Source organism: Ctenopharyngodon idella, chromosome 9 (assembly GCF_019924925.1).
Source record: "Ctenopharyngodon idella isolate HZGC_01 chromosome 9, HZGC01, whole genome shotgun sequence".
Lineage (NCBI taxonomy): Eukaryota > Metazoa > Chordata > Actinopteri > Cypriniformes > Xenocyprididae > Ctenopharyngodon > Ctenopharyngodon idella.
Window position 1 is genome coordinate 35,102,257 of NC_067228.1, and position 17,731 is coordinate 35,119,987.

The 17,731-nt window shown below is 46.2% G+C and overlaps 3 protein-coding genes and 1 long non-coding RNA gene across 8 annotated transcripts in view; 2 read left to right on the forward strand and 2 right to left on the reverse strand.

Moving 5' to 3' along the window:
• Positions 1 to 17,731, reverse strand: part of LOC127518875 (sacsin-like) — a 110,390-nt gene that overhangs the window by 72,676 nt on the left and 19,983 nt on the right. The window lies entirely within an intron of this gene.
• LOC127518740 (sacsin-like) overlaps positions 1 to 17,731 on the reverse strand; it is an 83,916-nt gene that overhangs the window by 38,257 nt on the left and 27,928 nt on the right. The gene's annotated exons all lie outside the window — the stretch shown is intronic.
• The window catches only part of LOC127518741 (gastrula zinc finger protein XlCGF8.2DB), a 68,992-nt gene that overhangs the window by 16,328 nt on the left and 34,933 nt on the right, over positions 1 to 17,731 (forward strand). The window lies entirely within an intron of this gene.
• LOC127518743 (uncharacterized) lies at positions 8,548 to 11,525 on the forward strand. 4 transcript variants are annotated; one of them, XR_007931633.1, is made up of 5 exons: positions 8,548 to 8,618; positions 9,137 to 9,264; positions 9,818 to 9,899; positions 10,137 to 10,659; positions 10,786 to 11,525. It is a non-coding gene; the product is annotated as an uncharacterized LOC127518743 (long non-coding RNA). The 4 variants fall into 4 exon arrangements; XR_007931632.1 differs by having other exon boundaries at positions 9,137 to 9,899; XR_007931631.1 differs by having other exon boundaries at positions 8,553 to 9,264.

The window sequence follows — 17,731 nt, forward strand, 5'->3', positions numbered from 1 at the left end:
GAGTTCCAAGTAATCGAAGAGGTCAGTTGGCTTAGATCAGCAGTTGCAGTCGGAGCTGTGGGGTAAGATTTGTTGGCAAATGTTCAGCTACTTGTGTACAAAACATTAGATTTGAAGGGTTAGTTCACCCAAAAATGAAAATAATGTAATTTATTACTCACCTCATGTCGTTCTACACCCATAAGACCTTCGTTTATCTTCGGAACAAAAATTAAGATATTTTTGATGAAATTCAATGGCTCAGTGAGGCCTCTATTGAGAGCAATGTTACTGCAACTCTCAAGATCCATAAAAGTACTAAAAACATATTTAAAACAGTTCATGTGACTGCAGTGGTTCTACCTTAACATTATAAAGCGACAAGAATACTTTTTGTGTGCCAAAAAAAACAAAATAACGACTTTTCAACAATATGTTGTGATAACCAATTTCAAAACACTGCTTCTGAGCTTTACAAATCGATCAATGGTTCGGAGCACCAAAGTCACTTGATTTCAACAGTTTAGCCGTTTGATACGCTATCTGAATCGCTAATTTGAAACAAAAGATTCGTAAAGCTTTGAAGCTTCATGAAGCAGTGTTTTGAACTCGGCCATCACTAGATATTGTTGAAAAGTCGTTATTTTGTTTATTGGCTCACAAAAAGTATTCTCGTTGTTTTATAATATTAAGGTAGAACCACTGTAGTCACATGAGCTGTTTCAAATATGTTTTTAGTACCTTTATGGATCTTGAGAGAGGAAGTACCATTGCTGTCTATGCAGGCCTTGCTGAGCCATCGGATTTAATCAAAAATATCTTAATTTGTGTTCTGAAGATGAACAAAGGTCTTACGGGTGTGGAACGACATGAAGGTGAGAAATGAATGACATTATTTTCATTTTTGGGTGAACTAACCTTTTAACAACAGAGAAACACATTGTGGCAACAAACAAAACGTACCAACTGTATCACTAGAACCAACAGGGATGAACACCGGTCGGGATGAAGATGATGTATCACCCTTAGTGTGGCACTGGCACGATAATGATGGGCCTGACGTGAAATAAAAAATCAACATCATTGTGATTAGGCCTAGTTGTTTTCTTTGTTTTTAAGTGTTTTTAAGACGAGCAGGGCGGGCGAGAGCCGTGAGGGCCCTCGTTCCCAAAGCGTTTGACGCAGCGAACTCATGCTGCGTCAAACGCTTTGGGAACGACAATGCCCATGTCGCCATATGAGCAAGTGACCATCTGTGTGAAGTCAGAGCACACACTAAGACGATAGCACCTGCGCCCCTGGAGTGGAGCCGAGGTCTAACTCGTAGAACCTCACAAAAGTATGCAGTGAGGACCAGCCTGCCACATCAAAAACTTCTTGAAGAGACACTCCTGACAGTAAAGCTTTGGAGGCAGCCATACTCCTGGTCGAGTGAGCTCGGACAGCCAATGGTGAACCGACCGACTCGTAAGCAAGTGAGATGGCCTCAACCACCCACTTGCTCATTCTCTGCTTAGATGCAGGGTGACCTTTCCTAGGTGACCTGAAACAGACAAACAACTGGTCAGATTTTCTCCACAGGGCAGCTCTGTGGACGTAGGCATCTAATGCCCTGACAGGGCACAGCAGATTAAGCTTTTCCTGGTCTGACGTCCGAAAGGGAGGAGGACAGAAGGCCTGCAGCACAATAGGCCTCGAAGTATTAGTGAGGACCTTAGGAATATAACCCGGTCCAGGATGAAAAAAAGCTTTGACCATGCCGGGCGCAAATTCCAAGCATGAGGGAGATACCGAAAGGGCTTGAATGTCTCCAATTCTCTTGAGAGACGAGATAGCAAGTAGGAAAATCGTTTTAAGTGTGAGAAACTTCTCAGGGACTTCTTCGATAGGCTCGAAGGGGGCCAGAGAGAGGCCTTGTAGAACAACGGCCAAATCCCAAGCCGGTACCCTCTGGCGGACTACAGGTCTAAGTCTCAAAGTGCCACGAAGGAAACGAGTAATAAGCGGGTGTCTCCCCATAGATACACCACTCAAAGGAGCGTGGTAAGCAGCTAAGGCCGCCACGTAAACCTTTATTGTGGAGGGGGATAGCCCTGTGGAAAACCTTTCCTGCAGGAACTCCAGCACCACGCCAACGGGGCAGTTAACTGGGTCCCACTGGTGATTTTCAAGGGAATAATTTCCACTTCAAGGCATAGAGTTTCCTCGTGGACGGAGCTCTGGATTGGAGGATGGTCTCAACAACCTCAGTTGAGAGACCCGAACTTATGAGCTGGGCCCCCTCAGAGGCCAAGCCCAGTTGTTTCCACAACTCCGGGTGGGGGTGAAAGATCGACCTGCTCGTCTGAGAGAGAAGGTCCTTCCTGATCGGATTCTCTACCGGAGAGCTGTCTAACAAGGATATCAGGTCCGAGAACCATACTCAGGCCGGCCAAAACGGGGCTACTAACAACAGACGGACCCCGTCCTGGCGAACTCTCCCCCGAACTCCCGGGAGCAGCGCAATCGGGGTAAATGCGTACAGACGTAGCCTTGGCCACGGCTGTACCATAACGTCCAGTCCCAGAGGTGCTGGGTTTGTCATGGAGAACCACAATGGACAGTGAGTCGTCTCTCGAGACGCAAACAGATCCACTTCCGAATTTCTCCCACAAGAGCTTCACCACCTCGGGGTGAAGTCTCCATTCCCCGGGCCTCTGCCCCTGCCTCGACAGGATGTCTGCTCCCAAATTGAGGTACCCTGGGATGTAAACTGCCTTGATCAAGAGCAGTTTCCCCTGGGCCCACAGGAGGATCTGATGAGCCAGTTTATATAACGGGCGTGACCTCAAACCCCCCTGATGATTTATATATGAGACCACCGATGTGTTGTCTGAGCGAACGAGCACATGATGGTCCCTGAGGTCTGGAAACATCTCCAGGTGATTTATGTGCCAGGAGAGATGATGTTCCTGCCATAGACCTCGAGCAGAGCGACCACTCATGATCGCCCCCCAGCCTGTGAGGGATGCGTCTGTCGTTAGCGTGACGCGATGACTGAGAGCTCCCAACACAGGTCCCTGGGACAGAAACCAAGGTTGTTTCCATATGACTAGGGCACGAAGGCATCGCCGTGTGACCCTGATCACACGAAAAGGATTCCCCCTCGGTGAGAACCCCTTGGTTTTGAGCCACCACTGCAATGGTCTCATGTTCAGCAGGCCAAAAGGTATCACGTTGGACGCTGCTGCCATCAGACCTAACAGTCTCTGAAACTGTTTGACAGTGAGTGACTGCCCTAGCTTTATGTCTGTAACAGCTGAGAGAATCGATGCTATGCGAGCAGGCGATAGACGAGCACGCATGACATTCGAATCCCATACCACGCCTAGATAAGTGGTTCTCTGAGCAGGAGTAAGTACACTTTTCTTTGCGTTTAGCCTCAACCCCAACCTTTTTATGTGGCCGAGAACATCATCTCGATGTTGAACTGCCATCTGCTCTGAGTGAGCCAGAATCAACCAATTGTCTATGTAGTTCAGGATGCGGATGCCCTGCATTCGCAAGGGCGTCAGTGCCACATCTACACATTTGTAAAGGTGCGGGGTGACAGTGCTAGGCCGAAGGGAAGAACCCGATATTGGTATGCTTCGCCCCCGAAAGCAAACCTCAGGAACTTCCTGTGTTGTGGGAGGATTGATACATGGAAGTATGTGTCTTTTACATCTATCATGACAAACCAGTCCCCGGACCTGATCTGTGACACGAAGTGTTTGATTGTGAGAATCTTGAATTTGAGCTTTGCTACTGTTCGATTTAGCTGACGTAGATCTAAAATCGGATGCAACCCCCTATCTTTTTTTGGAACAATGAAGTAGCGGCTGTAAAATCCTGACTCCCTGCTGGGAGGAGGGACCCTTTCTATAGCCTCCTTTCGCAGCAGAGTCTCTACTTCCTGTGCCAACACCAGAGCCTGCTCGGGGCCCACCACTGTGGGCAGAACCCAGCTGAATTGGGGTGGGCGTGTTCTGAACTGAATAGCATACCCCTTTTCTATCGTGTGCAGGACCCACTGAGATACGTTTGACAGACATTTCCATTCTGTTAGAATATCTACTAAGGGAACCAGCCTCTCGAGGCTGGCCTCTGGTGTAATATGGGCAGCCAGCACAGTGCCCTGAAGCGGCGCCCCGGCAGGGAACGACCCTCGGGTGACTCGCAGGGAACTACTGTGCCCCGACATTGCTGCGGGGTTGGCAGAGCGCCCCCCCTGAGGGCACCGAAGGCAGGCGAGCACCGTTGGATGAGGTGAACACTGTCTTGTTTTGGAGGGGACCACCCTCAGGATCCTGACACCTCTGGCGTCAGGATTTCTTTGACGAAGCCCTCTTAGCAATGACGGTCCTCAGATCCACCTTGTCCTTCGAGGACTTCGCCTGCGAGCGTTGCCCCGCCTCCCAGCTCCTCGGAGGGGGAGTACGGGTAGCAACGCTCTGTTTCTGATGTTGTCTGTGTGAGGAGCTCGTACTCGGCTTTGGCTGCTCCCGCCCAGCAGCCGCAGAGACTTGGGACCGGCGGGGAAGAAACTGCTGCAGTGCTGCAGCTTGTTTCTTCGACTCCAGGAACCTCTCGGTGACAGATGTGATAGCGTCACCAAAGAGGCTGGAGGGATTAAGTGGGGCATCCAGAAGAAATGTTTTATCTTTGTCCTTGATGTCAGTCAAGTTTAACCAGAGATGCCTCTTCGTGGCCACCAGGGCTGCCATAGAGCAGCCGATGCCATAGAGTTGGCCGTCTCCTTGGTGGCACGGAGGGCTAGGTCAGCTGACTGACGTAACTCCTGGATCATATCTGCACCCACTTCTTCACTTTCTCCCAATCTCTGAGCAGGTCGGCTTGGTATGCTTGCAAGATGGACATAGTATGCAAGCATGCCGCAGCCTGACCTGCAGCCGAGTACGCTTTGCCCACCAGCACTGATGTAGTCTTTAGGGGCTTGGTGGGCAATGTCGGGGCTTTCAGGGACGATGCCGCTTGGGGGGAGAGATGGCTCACAAGCGTCTCTTCCGCCTTTGGCATCGCCCCATAACCGTGTCTTCTCATACCGACCACATTGCTGTATGTAGAAGTCTGTGGCATATATACATGGTAAGAGGTCCCTTCCACGACCTCGACACCTCGGTGTGGAGGTCGGGAAAAAACGGTAAGCCCCGACGTGGAGGTTGAGCTGACCTAGATGGCAGGAAGCGCTCATCTAGCTTGCTTTTAACTTGTTGCTCTTGTTTCTCGGCCGGCCAATCGATGTTTCATTTAGCCACGGCCCGAGTCAACACCTCCACTAGCTCCTCGCTAGCGGGAGAGTGAAGTGGCGAGTCTTCGATCTCTCCCGTTGTTACACTAACAACGTCCAATTCCTCAGAACTGGACGCCATCAATGTAACTGCATCACCCGGAGCGGAAGAAACCGCAATGCATGCTTCCTGACTCCGGACTGACACATTAGATGCAGCAGGTGAAGGCTGAGATAGGGCAGGGCCCGTCTGTAACCCCTCTGCCACATCCATTTGTGAACCCCACGACCTGAGGCGCCGCTCTGCCTCAGCAAAAGCGGGACCCAAGCCGCGAGGAATGCGAGCCGAGCTTACTAAATATTCACAGTGGGAAATATTCACTTACTTGTGTCATCTCTGGTGTCAGCCTCCTGAGATGTTTCTTCACGACTGCCACGACCACCAAAATATTTAAGAATGGCTCCTCCTGAGAAAGTAAAATTTTGTTATTTACAATTAGTGCGAGCAGAAAATAAGGTTAAGAGTATATTCAAGGTTAAATGACATTATTTACTTACTGGTTTGTAACCGTTTGTTTAACTCTTACATTCATATTTTAAACCTTCACAACATGGAGTGAGTATTTTTCACCTTTTATAATTACATTCTTTACTAAAATTTGTACCGCAAATCCATTTTGCATTCATATATTTTGTATTGATCCTTCATTAATGTTTCAGAGAGCACAGAGTGTTTTCTTTAGGTTTAACTAAAGCCCGGTTTCACAGATGAGGCTTAGAGCCAGGATTAGGCCTTAGTTCAGTTAGGACATTTAAGTAACTTTTATAAACATGGTGTGACGAGCAGGGCGGGCGAGAGCCGTGAGGGAACGGCGCGAGGCCGGTGACGCGAGAGTTAACGAGCTCCACCTGTGAGGCGCACCGGCCTCGAGTCTCTCACGGAGGAGCTCCGGAAGCATAAAAGGAGGAGCGACGACAGTGAAGGACGAGAGAGGACCAGGCCTGGACTTTATTTTGTTTTATTATGTTTGTGTGGCCGGCAGACGTCCGCGAGGGTCTGCCGGCATTACTTTCGTTTTGTTCTTTGTTTATTTTATTAAAGTTTATTGTTTGAACGTTCGCCGGTTCCCGCCTCCTTCTTCCCCCATCATACGAACTGTGTTACATTGGTGCCGAAACCCGGGAGGAAGGAGGGACATGCTGTCGGAGAGCCCTCGCTGCTGAGGGGGATCACGGTGCTGCGGAGTTCGGGCAGCGCGGGAGTGAAGACCGCGAGAGGCTGCCCGAGGCGGTGGTACTGGAGCCTTGTGAAAGGTGGGACGGAGACCCGGATGCCGTGCTCCTGGGACGAGGTGGGGTGGCTGCCGTCCTGGAGGGAGCGGAGGAATGCCGTCGTTTGCCGTGGGCCGGAGCCTGCTGCCGTCCGCCATGAAGGGGAGGAGCAGGGAACGGCGGATTCGCTGCCGGCTGCCCTCAGCCGGAGGAGCCATCGCCGGCCGCCAGGAGGCGGTCGAGGATCGGGCCGTCCACCGAGCGTCCAGTGCCATCGCATGGCACCGCGAGGAAGAGCCTCTCGGCAGGCTGAGGACCGAGCGGCAGTGTGTCAGGGAACCGGACCAAGAATTTTTTTTTTTTTTTTTTTTTTCCTCTCTTCCCTCTCTCGTTCTGTCGCTCCCCTTGCTTCCGTCTCCTTTCTCTCGTCTCGTCTGTCCTTACACCCAGGTGCTGCGGCCGCCGAGACAGGCCCCGGGGGGGGAGTAGAGCGCAGTCTCGGGAGTACCCCCCGGCCTGCGAGGGGCGATGGGGGTATGTGACGAGCAGGGCGGGCGAGAGCCGTGAGGGAACGGCGCGAGGCCGGTGACGCGAGAGTTAACGAGCTCCACCTGTGAGGCGCACCGGCCTCGAGTCTCTCACGGAGGAGCTCCGGAAGCATAAAAGGAGGAGCGACGACAGTGAAGGACGAGAGAGGACCAGGCCTGGACTTTATTTTGTTTTATTATGTTTGTGTGGCCGGCAGACGTCCGCGAGGGTCTGCCGGCATTACTTTCGTTTTGTTCTTTGTTTATTTTATTAAAGTTTATTGTTTGAACGTTCGCCGGTTCCCGCCTCCTTCTTCCCCCATCATACGAACTGTGTTACACATGGCTTAGAAACAAACATTACTAGTGTTCATCTTGAGACAAAACAATGGCACTGTCAAATGACAGTCTGTAGACCATACTGCAATAATGATTCAGCATCATTGACAGCTAGCTAACATTGATTCAGTATAATTGACGAACAACTTGCTAACGTTAGCTAACAGCTACCAACTTTTTCTTATTATAGTTACTCTATGACTAAATGCCCGTTCATCAACTTTCAAATTAAATAAGGAAATATAAGATAATAATGATAACTAACAGTTATATTAAGGACGTATCCATTAAAACAGAATTAGGACTAACATTAAATTAGGCCTAACGTTAACATTAACTTATTTAAAACGTTACCACGTCGTAAAAAATTAAATTATGTTAGTAAAACTTACCTTGCCCTTGTCTCTTCTCATCGTCATCCTTCTTCTTTTTCTTTTTTTCTGCGCCCAATGGATAGACACGTTTCATTTTTTTCCAGGGAAGGTGGCTGCAGCGGGCAGAGTGGGAACTTTTTTTTTAATAAGCTGCGTCTCATTTCGGACTCCGGAGGCTGCATCCTCCGGATGACACATTTGAAGGCTGCATACGTCATCAAGAATGTCTTATTTAAGAAAAGTAACCGTAATAAAATTGACTGTAATTCCTTGTGAGGTTTAAAATACTGTAATTTCTTTCTAACTTTGCAATCTAATAGTTACTTCTCTTAAATGAGACAGCCTCGATGACATATGCAGCCTTCAAATGCAACCTCCGGAGGACGCAGCCTTTGAAATGAGACGCATATCAGGCAGCGGGCTTTGCTAAATGTAATGTAGGACATCGTTGTTACCAGTTTTTGATCAATAAAAACATGATCTTGATCCTCACTCCATCATCAGCAAAAACACTGAACATTTCATTACCAACATTCGTAGGGTTGCCCAGGTCAGTCAGAGGTAATGTTACAGCCAGGTCACGGTCAGGGAGAATCTATGGTCGGACCATAGTTTGGGGGCCCCCTAGTGGCGGCGGGGCCCTAAGCAGCCGCTTAGTTCGCTTATAGGGAGGGCTGGCTCTGAGTAACAGTAACGTGTACTCAGGCATTACTACATACTTCATGCACTGTGTGAGTTTGCGTCGTTCTACAGACAAGTGCAAAATGTCCCTTTTTCTTGCAATTTTTACAGGTTACCTTGGCTGCTGGACATTCTACTGCATTTTCAAGATATTTATCTGATCCACAGCGAAAGCAGGTATGTGTAGCAGAAGTAACAGTCCGAGGCGATGTGAATGGAGCAGTCGAGTGTGCGCCGTCTATTTTTTAGATCCCCCAGTGCCGCAACCACGTACTCTCATGTGTCTTTGCACACTCAGCCTGTACGGAAAAGTTCTGTGTACTCGTTATTGCTTTAGCATGCTCTCCAGCAGATTCAACTTGTTGTGCAATTGTAACCATATCAGTAAATGTTAACTTGTCATGCAGCAAAAGTCTCTCTGGACTAATACGTGGATTAGTGACATTTTCCATGAGCTGGTCACGAATCATATCATCTGCATTTGTAAACTCACACATAGACGAAAGTTCTCTCAGTGCAGCAACATACTGAATTACAGACTCACCAGTTTGTTGAGTTCTTTTCCGGAATGTGTATCTCTCCATAACCACGTTCAACTTGGGTGTAAAATGAGCATGTAAAGCCATAATAGCAGCAGCCATTGTATCGCCCGTTTCTGGTAACATGTAAAATATTCTCTGCCCTTCTGTGCCCAGGCAATGTAACAGAAGAGCTCTTTTCATGGCTTCTGACCATTCCTGTCTTTCAACGTCGATCACTAAGAGATAATTCTGGAACATTCGCTCCCATGTCTTGAAGGGAATCGCGGGGTCTCCTAGAGCAGGTAAGAAAAAATGTTAGGAAATTGTGCAGACGATGCTATCGTGGCAGCTATTGTGAGTCGCCTCGTCACCAATATGTTGTGTTCAAGGTATCAATATGAAGCCAGGCCACAGCAGGTGAAACGATTAAATCTTTTCTTTGTTACTAACTCTTAACACACATGCAACTCATGCTCATCATTCTTGTTTTTCTATTCGTGTTCCCCCTAATAACATCTATTTCCCCCTAGTGGTCTCAGTAAGGATTACACTGAATAACAGGACACCACACACCACCCATGTAAAAATCCCCAGCCGAATTACCTACTATTTTTTGCCAAACACCAAGGGCATGTGGTAATTTAATTGCCGCCTGAATCCATGTCTCTGAGTTTATAAAAGGTGACTGATCTAAAAGTCGTTCTGTAAACCTGTTTGACCACTGATGAGCACCGTATGGTAACTGTTGCGTTTTGCGGTAATTTGCGTCAGAGAACCGGCTTTTTTTGCATGCATTTTAAAAAAGGACACAATCCAAGTTTTTACAGGAATAATCTTACAGGAAAAATGTTACAGGAAAAGCTGATTAAACCAAAGCGAAAAAACAGAAGAAAAACACGAAAACATCTGAAATGGGCCATTATCATGGCAGTGACAGGTATGTAATACAATTTTAAAGCATGTATTTTGTATTGCATCTGCTAATTTCCACATTTTTAAAATGGCATCCATAATTTTGAGAGAACACAGAAAATCATTTAAAACCAATAATGTGTCAGTTTCCTATTATTAAGTAGGATATTTGAATGAATAATTATTAAAATTATTATTATTTTTTTAATTTTATTAAACATATAATTAAATATTACTTTATTAATTGTCATTTTCTTTACAGCTGACAATCTTGTGACTACCCCTGAGGCACCAGTGAAAAGAAGCATTTTCTGGGAGACAGGTGTACTGGAATACTTCACAGACTGAGTGGTATCAGAACTTCAGAATGCCATGAGAGGCATTTCTGAATCTCTGTGGCTTGCTCAGTCCCTATATTCAAAACCAAAATACAGTTATAAAATGTCCAGTGCCTCTACAAAAGAGAGTGGCCCTTACACTCTACAGACTTGCCAGCAGTGTTGAATTTCATGATTTGGCCAACCTCTTTGGCACTGGCGTGAGCACAGAATGCAACATTTTCTAGGAAGTGTGTGACGCTTTGTGCCATCTCAAGAAGAAAATGTTAAAAGACCAAGATCTTTATAAGACCTGCAATCCATCATTGATGGGTTTGAAAGAAAATCTGGCTTTCCTATGTGTGCTGGGGCCTTGGATGGTACTCACATCCCCATTATCGCTCCTTCACAGTACTGCACTGAACAGAAAGGGATGGTACAGTGTGCAACTTCAGGACCTTGTAGACCGTAAGTACAGGTTCATGGACTTTGATGTTTTGGTTGGCCAGGGAAGTGTCATGACTCATTTGTCTTTGAAAATTCAAAGCTTTGTCACAAGTTTGAAAATGGCACTTTCTTTTTACTACTTACAAGGTCCATTAAAGGAGTGGAAATCCAGCCTCTCATTGTAGTAGACTCTGCATACAGCCTATCTCCACATGTGATGAAACCTTTACCTGGCGGCACATTGAGGAGACCACAGAAGGAGTTTAACATATGCTTGAGCAGGGCTCGCATTCATGTTGAGCATGCTTTTGGCTCCCTGAAAGGTAGATGGCGCTGCATCATGAAGAGAAATGACAGTGCAACAAACAACATCAATTATGTCGTGGTGGCCTGCATTGTGTTACATGACTTCTGTGAAGAGTGGAACCTGAAGTATGTTGACACACCCCACCAGCCTCCAGAAAACACAGATTTACCACAGGACATTCCATCCATTCCATTTCCTGGTGAGCCTGAGTTCAACCTGCCCTGAACAGCCTGACTCGTCAAACTGTACTGCAGAAGAAATTCGACAGGCAATAATGCTTCATGTATCAACACGAGTGTAAACACCTTTTTGAAAATGTACAATGGTGTAGTAAAAGTAACCAGTATATACTCCCATGTTTAGTACAACAAAATATTTTATTTCAAGTATCAATAATTATAATTTTCCTTTGTTATTAACTTTGAATAAGGATGAAATGAATGCACTGTAGAAGTACAGAACTGGAATTTTTCTTTAAGAGGTAGTCTACTATTGCAAAGGCTTCTTGTACAGAACATGTAGTTTGCCAAAAGTTCTAAAATGTTTCAAAATAATAATAAAAAAAATATATATAAAATAATTTTTATTTTTAACATTGTTTCAGTGGTAGTAGACACTGCGGGTTTTGCGGGTTAAACCAGTCAGCCTGGCTTTGCTGGGGCATAGCCGATGGAGCAGGGCACGTGGGTGCTCCAGGTGGAAATGCTAGGTCACCTGGATGACCTGGGGCAACTGCATCTTGGTAAGAAAGATAGGGTGGTACTGGGCCATAATGTGAAAGAGGAGGTTTTAGGATATGCAAAAACTGCATCATTATTTTCTGGCTCTCCTGTGCACGTCTCTCTTCTGCTTCCATGCGTTTCATCTCAAACTCTAGACGTGCTCTAACTGAGCCTGCTGGAGCTGCCTCTCCCATGAGAATCGCTCCCCCTTGTGATGCATCTCTGCCTCAAAGCTTGATGTTTCCCAGTCGTGTTGTATCAGCCGGTCAATTCTCTCTACATTGCTTCCAATTTAGTTTAACTTCCTCTGCGTTTCTGCACTTGACATGACACACAAAAATCAAGTTGACATCCATTGCAACTATTTTATTTTTAATGGCAATTTATTTTCCACTACAATAAACATACCTGGAGTAGATTTACATGGGTGTGGTGTCTCACTGGAGCTGTTTTCTGAAGATTGCAGACTACTATCATCAGCTGCTGAAGTCTCTGAAATCACTGTCAGGCTGTCCTCCTTCTGCACCCCCTCTTCTGGCACAAATCTACTGGCACTTGGTGCTAAAGAGTATCAGAGTAAATTACAAACTTGTCGTCACAAACTTTTTTTTAAATTAAATAAATAATGTATTTTCAGGTAATGATTAATAGAGAAACTCACTGGGTTGTTTATCATCAAAGCTAGATACAACCTGAATTCCGTAAATGTTTTCCGTTGTCATTTTTTAAATTTTTGAATAAAATAAAAACTAAAAGACTTTCAAATCACATGAGCCAATATTTTATTCACAATAGAACATAGATAACAAATGTTTAAACAAAATGAGCTCATTTTGTGCATAAAATTGTAAAATTTGTTAGTTTAAACATTTCAAATTTGATGCCTGCTACAGGTCTCAAAATAGTTTGGATGGGGGCATGGTGTAGCATCTCCTCTTCTTTTCAAAACAGTTTGAAGACATCTGGGCATCGAGGTTATGAGTTTCTGGAGTTTTGGTGTTGGAATTTGGTCCCATTCTTGCCTGATATAGGTTTCCAGCTGCTGAAGAGTTTGTGGTTGTTTTTTGGCGTATTTTTCGTTTAATGATGTGCCAAATGTTCTCTATAGGTGAAAGATCTGGACTGCAGACAGGCCAATTCAGCACCCAGACTCTTCTACGATGAAGCCATGCTGTTGTAATAGCTGCAGTATGTGGTTTTGCATTGTCCTGCTGATCACTGCACCCTGGAATACTTCCAGAAACCACTGTCGGGAAAACACAATCTGCCGTGCCATCTGCAGATTCCAACTAAAGCTCGATCATGCAAAAAGCAAGCCATATGTGAACATGGTCCAGAAGCGCCATCGTGTCCTGCGGGCCAAGACTCATTTAAAGCTGCATTGAAACTGCAATTTGGACCTTCAAACCGTTGAACCCCAGTGAAGTCCACTATATGTGTCACGATTTCTGTCTGGACTACACTTCCCATAATCCTCCCTGCCTGTCACATGCACATTCCACACCAATCATCATTTGCCACATACACCTGTAGCTTGTTATCTGGACTATTTAAGACTCACTCACACACCACCTCATGGCGAAGTCTTGTTTCACATTGTGTACATTTCTGAGCGTTTATATCTTGTCTGCCTGTCTGTTACCGATCCTGTCTGTTTACCGTTTACGATTCCCTGCTGCCTGCCTTTGGACTGTTTGTTGTTATCTGGATTGTGAACGATATCTGCCTGCCCTGATCTACTGCCTGTATCCCGACCACGACTCTGCCTGTACCTTGCTGTTCTGTTTGTTCCTGTTAGACCATGCCTGTACGACTACGCTCACCTTTCAATAAAGCTTTGCATATGGATCCCTGCGTGAGTCCTGCTTCGTTACAGAAGACTTCGCCATACCCAGATCCAGCAGCTTCTATGAGCGTTTCCAGCCTAAGCATGGACCCAGCAATGCGTCTCGTTAGCCTTTGTCAAGGTAATTGTACCCTCGAGGCACATATTCAGAAGTTTCTGGATATTGCCTACTTATCTGATCTGCCGGACTGTGCCCTCATTGACTTCTTTGGTTATGGATTAAACGAACCACTAAAGAACTATTTACTCACCAATGGTCCCCGAGGGTCGTTCGTGGAATTTCTGGACTTTGCCCTGCTCACTGTTGGTTCACTTTTTACTGTGGGTATCGCGGAGAAATGCGACACCACGGTGAATCACGTCATGGCGGCCGCTAAAGAGAACACTCACAAAATGGCGGCTACCACAACAACATCACATCACGTCTCCGCTGATCTTCTAGAGCAACGTCACGTCTTCGCTGATCTTCCTGAGCCAAGTCAAGTCTCAGTTGATCTTCCAGAGCCAAGTCACATCTCCGTTGATCTTCCAGAGCCAAGTCAAGTCTCCGCTGATCTTTCAGAACCCCGCTACATCTCTGCTAACCTTCTAGAGTCACGTCACGTCTCTGAACCTGTCCAAGAGCGAAGAGGGTTGCTGTCCAGTGTGGATGATCCACCGTTAACTTCAGTACGAACAGCTGGCATTCAGAAACCCCCGCCAGCTGCTTTGCACTCAAGCCTGCCGGTCGCTTCGCACTCAAGCCCGCCGGTCGCTTCGCACGCAAGCCCGCCGGCCGCTTCGCACGCAAGCCCGCCGGCCGCTTCGCACTCAGGCCCGACGGCCGCTTCGCACTCAGGCCCGACGGCCGCTTCGCACTCAAGCCCGTCGGTTGCTACGCTCTCAAGCCCGTCGGTTGCTACGCTCTCAAGCCCGCCGGTTGCAATGCGCTCAAGTTCGCCGGTTGCAACACACTCTAGTTCGCCAGTTGCTATGCACGAGATGGCCACTTCGCCTGTGTCTCCGGACAAGATGGCGGCATCGCCAGTGTCTATGGACAAGATGGCCTCTCCGCCAGCATCTTCGGACCAGATGGTTGCCCTGCCAGCGCCGCCCAAGCTCCTTGCCCTGCCGGCGACACCCGAACTCCTTGCCCACGAACCCGCCACGGCCACCGTTGAATTCCCCAAGAACTTTTTTGGGGGGGGGGCCATATACCTGAGGGTGGGGAGCTTGTGGGTGGGGACCCTGCACGGCCGCGGCCATCAACGGCCTCCGAACTGTTATGGCCGTCTATGGATTATAATTTACTATGGCCATTAATGGACTCTGACCCGCCGTGGTCATCTACGGACTCCGTCCCGCCATGGCCGCCCACGGCACCTGACCCGCCGTGGCTTCCCGACACTCCTGACCTGCCGTGGCTGCACGACTCTCCTGATCCGCCTTGGTGTCCCAAGGCTCCTGAACTGCTATGGCCGCCCACGGCCTCTGACCCACCGTGGCTACCAGACACTCCTGACCCACCGTGGCTGGCTGACACTCCTGACCCGCCGTGGCTGCCCGTGGCACCTGACCCGCCATGGCTGCCCGTGGCACCTGACCCCCCGTGGCTGCCCGAGTTCCTGGACCTGCATTGGAGACCCCGTTCCCATCTGCCAACAGGTCTCCAATGCACCCACCCCCCTTCCCTATCCATGCCATTTACGTCGCGAGGACGTGCCTTCCAGAAGGGGGGCGTTATGTCACGATTTCTGTCTGGACTACACTTCCCATAATCCTCCCTGCCTGTCGCATGCACACTCCACACCAATCATCATTTGCCACATACACCTGTAGCTTGTTATCTGGACTATTTAAGACTCACTCACACACCACCTCATGGCGAAGTCTTGTTTCATATTGTGTACATTTCTGAGCGTTTATATCTTGTCTGCCTGTCTGTTACCGATCCTGTCTGTTTACCGTTTACGATTCCCTGCTGCCTGCCTTTGGACTGTTTGTTGTTATCTGGATTGTGAACGATATCTGCCTGCCCTGATCTACTGCCTGTATCCCGACCATGACTCTGCCTGTACCTTGCTGTTCCTGTTTGTTCCTGTTAGACCATGCCTGTACGACTACGCTCACCTTTCAATAAAGCTTTGCATATGGATCCCTGCCTGAGTCCCGCTTCGTTACAATATGGAGAAAAATCCTGGAATGTTTTCCTCAAAAAACTTAATTTCTTTTCGACTGAAGAAAGAAAGACATGAACATCTTGGATGACATGGGGTGAGTAAATTATCAGGAAATTTTAATTGTGAAATCTACTAATCCTTTAACATCTGAGTGAATGATCATGTGACAGTTCCAGGTTCGTAGGATTGCAAACTCACACATCCACCACAAAATTATCTTCATCCAAATGCACGAGATTTATCATTGAGGTACCATGCAAATGTATTTTTACGGACGTCCACATGAGAAACAATTACCATCCGAATAGGGCTCATGTCTGTAATTTGTAAAGTAAAAATTCCCCCGCAAATGACCTACCATATTTCGCCAAACACCGAGGTCCTGTGCAAATCGACATCTCTGTGATTTGGCAAGGATTTGGCAGGGTCGTATATCATTTTTTCAAAGTTTTTGTTTCCTGTGTGCCTTTTTATCCATCTCGTTGGAGTGTTTTGACAGCATTTTGGGTGCTGGGTCATATCACTATAAACCATACAACTATACAGTTTGCAGAAACAAAACCATCAGATATATTATACAGCTAGACCTATAACAACAAGACATTTCCGAGCAATAGCCTATCCAAAATAGTGCACAATCAAGCGAGGGGTTCACATCATAATTTGAGATTAATGTGTTGCAAATAAATCAAGCGTAAAGCTTGAGCTATTAGATTTTAACCTGGTGAAATGTAAATGACACAGGGCATGAAACTATATAACAGGACTCTCTAGTCGCCCAGTGAAAACATAATTCCACTGGGCTACAAGAAATATAATTTGGGTAAAACGATTTTTATATGGTTATAGTTTATTTTGTTAAGTATTTTCATTTATTTATTATTGCTGTATCTAATACATGGTACATTTTAATGATAATAATAGCCATAACAATAATTATTTAAAAAAAAAAAAATAATAATAATGTCAGTCTTACTAGCCCATGTGTAAGCTGTAAAGATACAGTAAAGAATACAGACTACAGTAAAGATATGCAGTAAAAATGCGCTACACAAATGCAAGCAGTATTGGCAGGTGTGTTTTCTGATGGATTTCTTTTAAAATTATGCAGTGTAGTCAGTCAGGGCTGAGTCAAGACAACCTTCAAATCAAAATGTCATCCTTAAATTTCTTAAAACTGTTGACACAACTGTTCTCATGCAAATTGTTTTATGTAGTTCAGGACTTAAATTTGTAATAAAATGTACAGTGATGGGAATAACGGCGTTATAAATAAACGGCGTTACTAACGGCATTACTTTTTTCAGTAATGAGTAATCAAACGAATTACTGTTCCCCCGTTACAACGCCGTTACCGTTACTGACATTAAAACGCGGCGTTACTATAATTGAGCTCACTGAAGCGGTTTTCATCCGAGTATGCTCTCTCTCAGCCATAGGACCTGCAAAGTTTTTTCTCTGGTGTGTATGTTGGGGTGGGACACATGCTAACTGATGATGATTGGTGTGTGACTAGAGATGATAGACCTGCAAAGTGTTTTGTTGTAAAGAAATAGTACAGGTTAGTCATACACAAATACAATTTTAAACTGATAATAATGTGTGATGCTCGGTGTGTGTGTCAAAGCATGCGAGCGGAGCGCGAGCTCAAACCGGAATACCCTTTGTGACATGCTGGATCAAAAAAATGTGAAATAAGTTTTTTTCTAGTCGACTAGTAGTTGTTCATTTAAACCATTAGTTGACTAATCACATTTAATTTCTTAAATAGGCCTACTGGAGAGAATAAACCATAATAATGAGTGTTTACGTAATAGCTATCACTCAAGCGCACACATAAAGCTTGCCATAAAGAACTGGCAAAAGTAATGATTATGAATGTGAAAAAAAAACAGCAAGGAGACATATTAATTGTTTATTAATAAAATAATGTTTTCTGAATCAGTGTCGGCTGCAAAGATGAAGTTGACATAACTGACGCTCATCATCTCCGCTTGTGGACGCGCTTAGAGAGAGAATGCACATTTCATTCGCATTACATAATCAGAGAGTAGCCTAT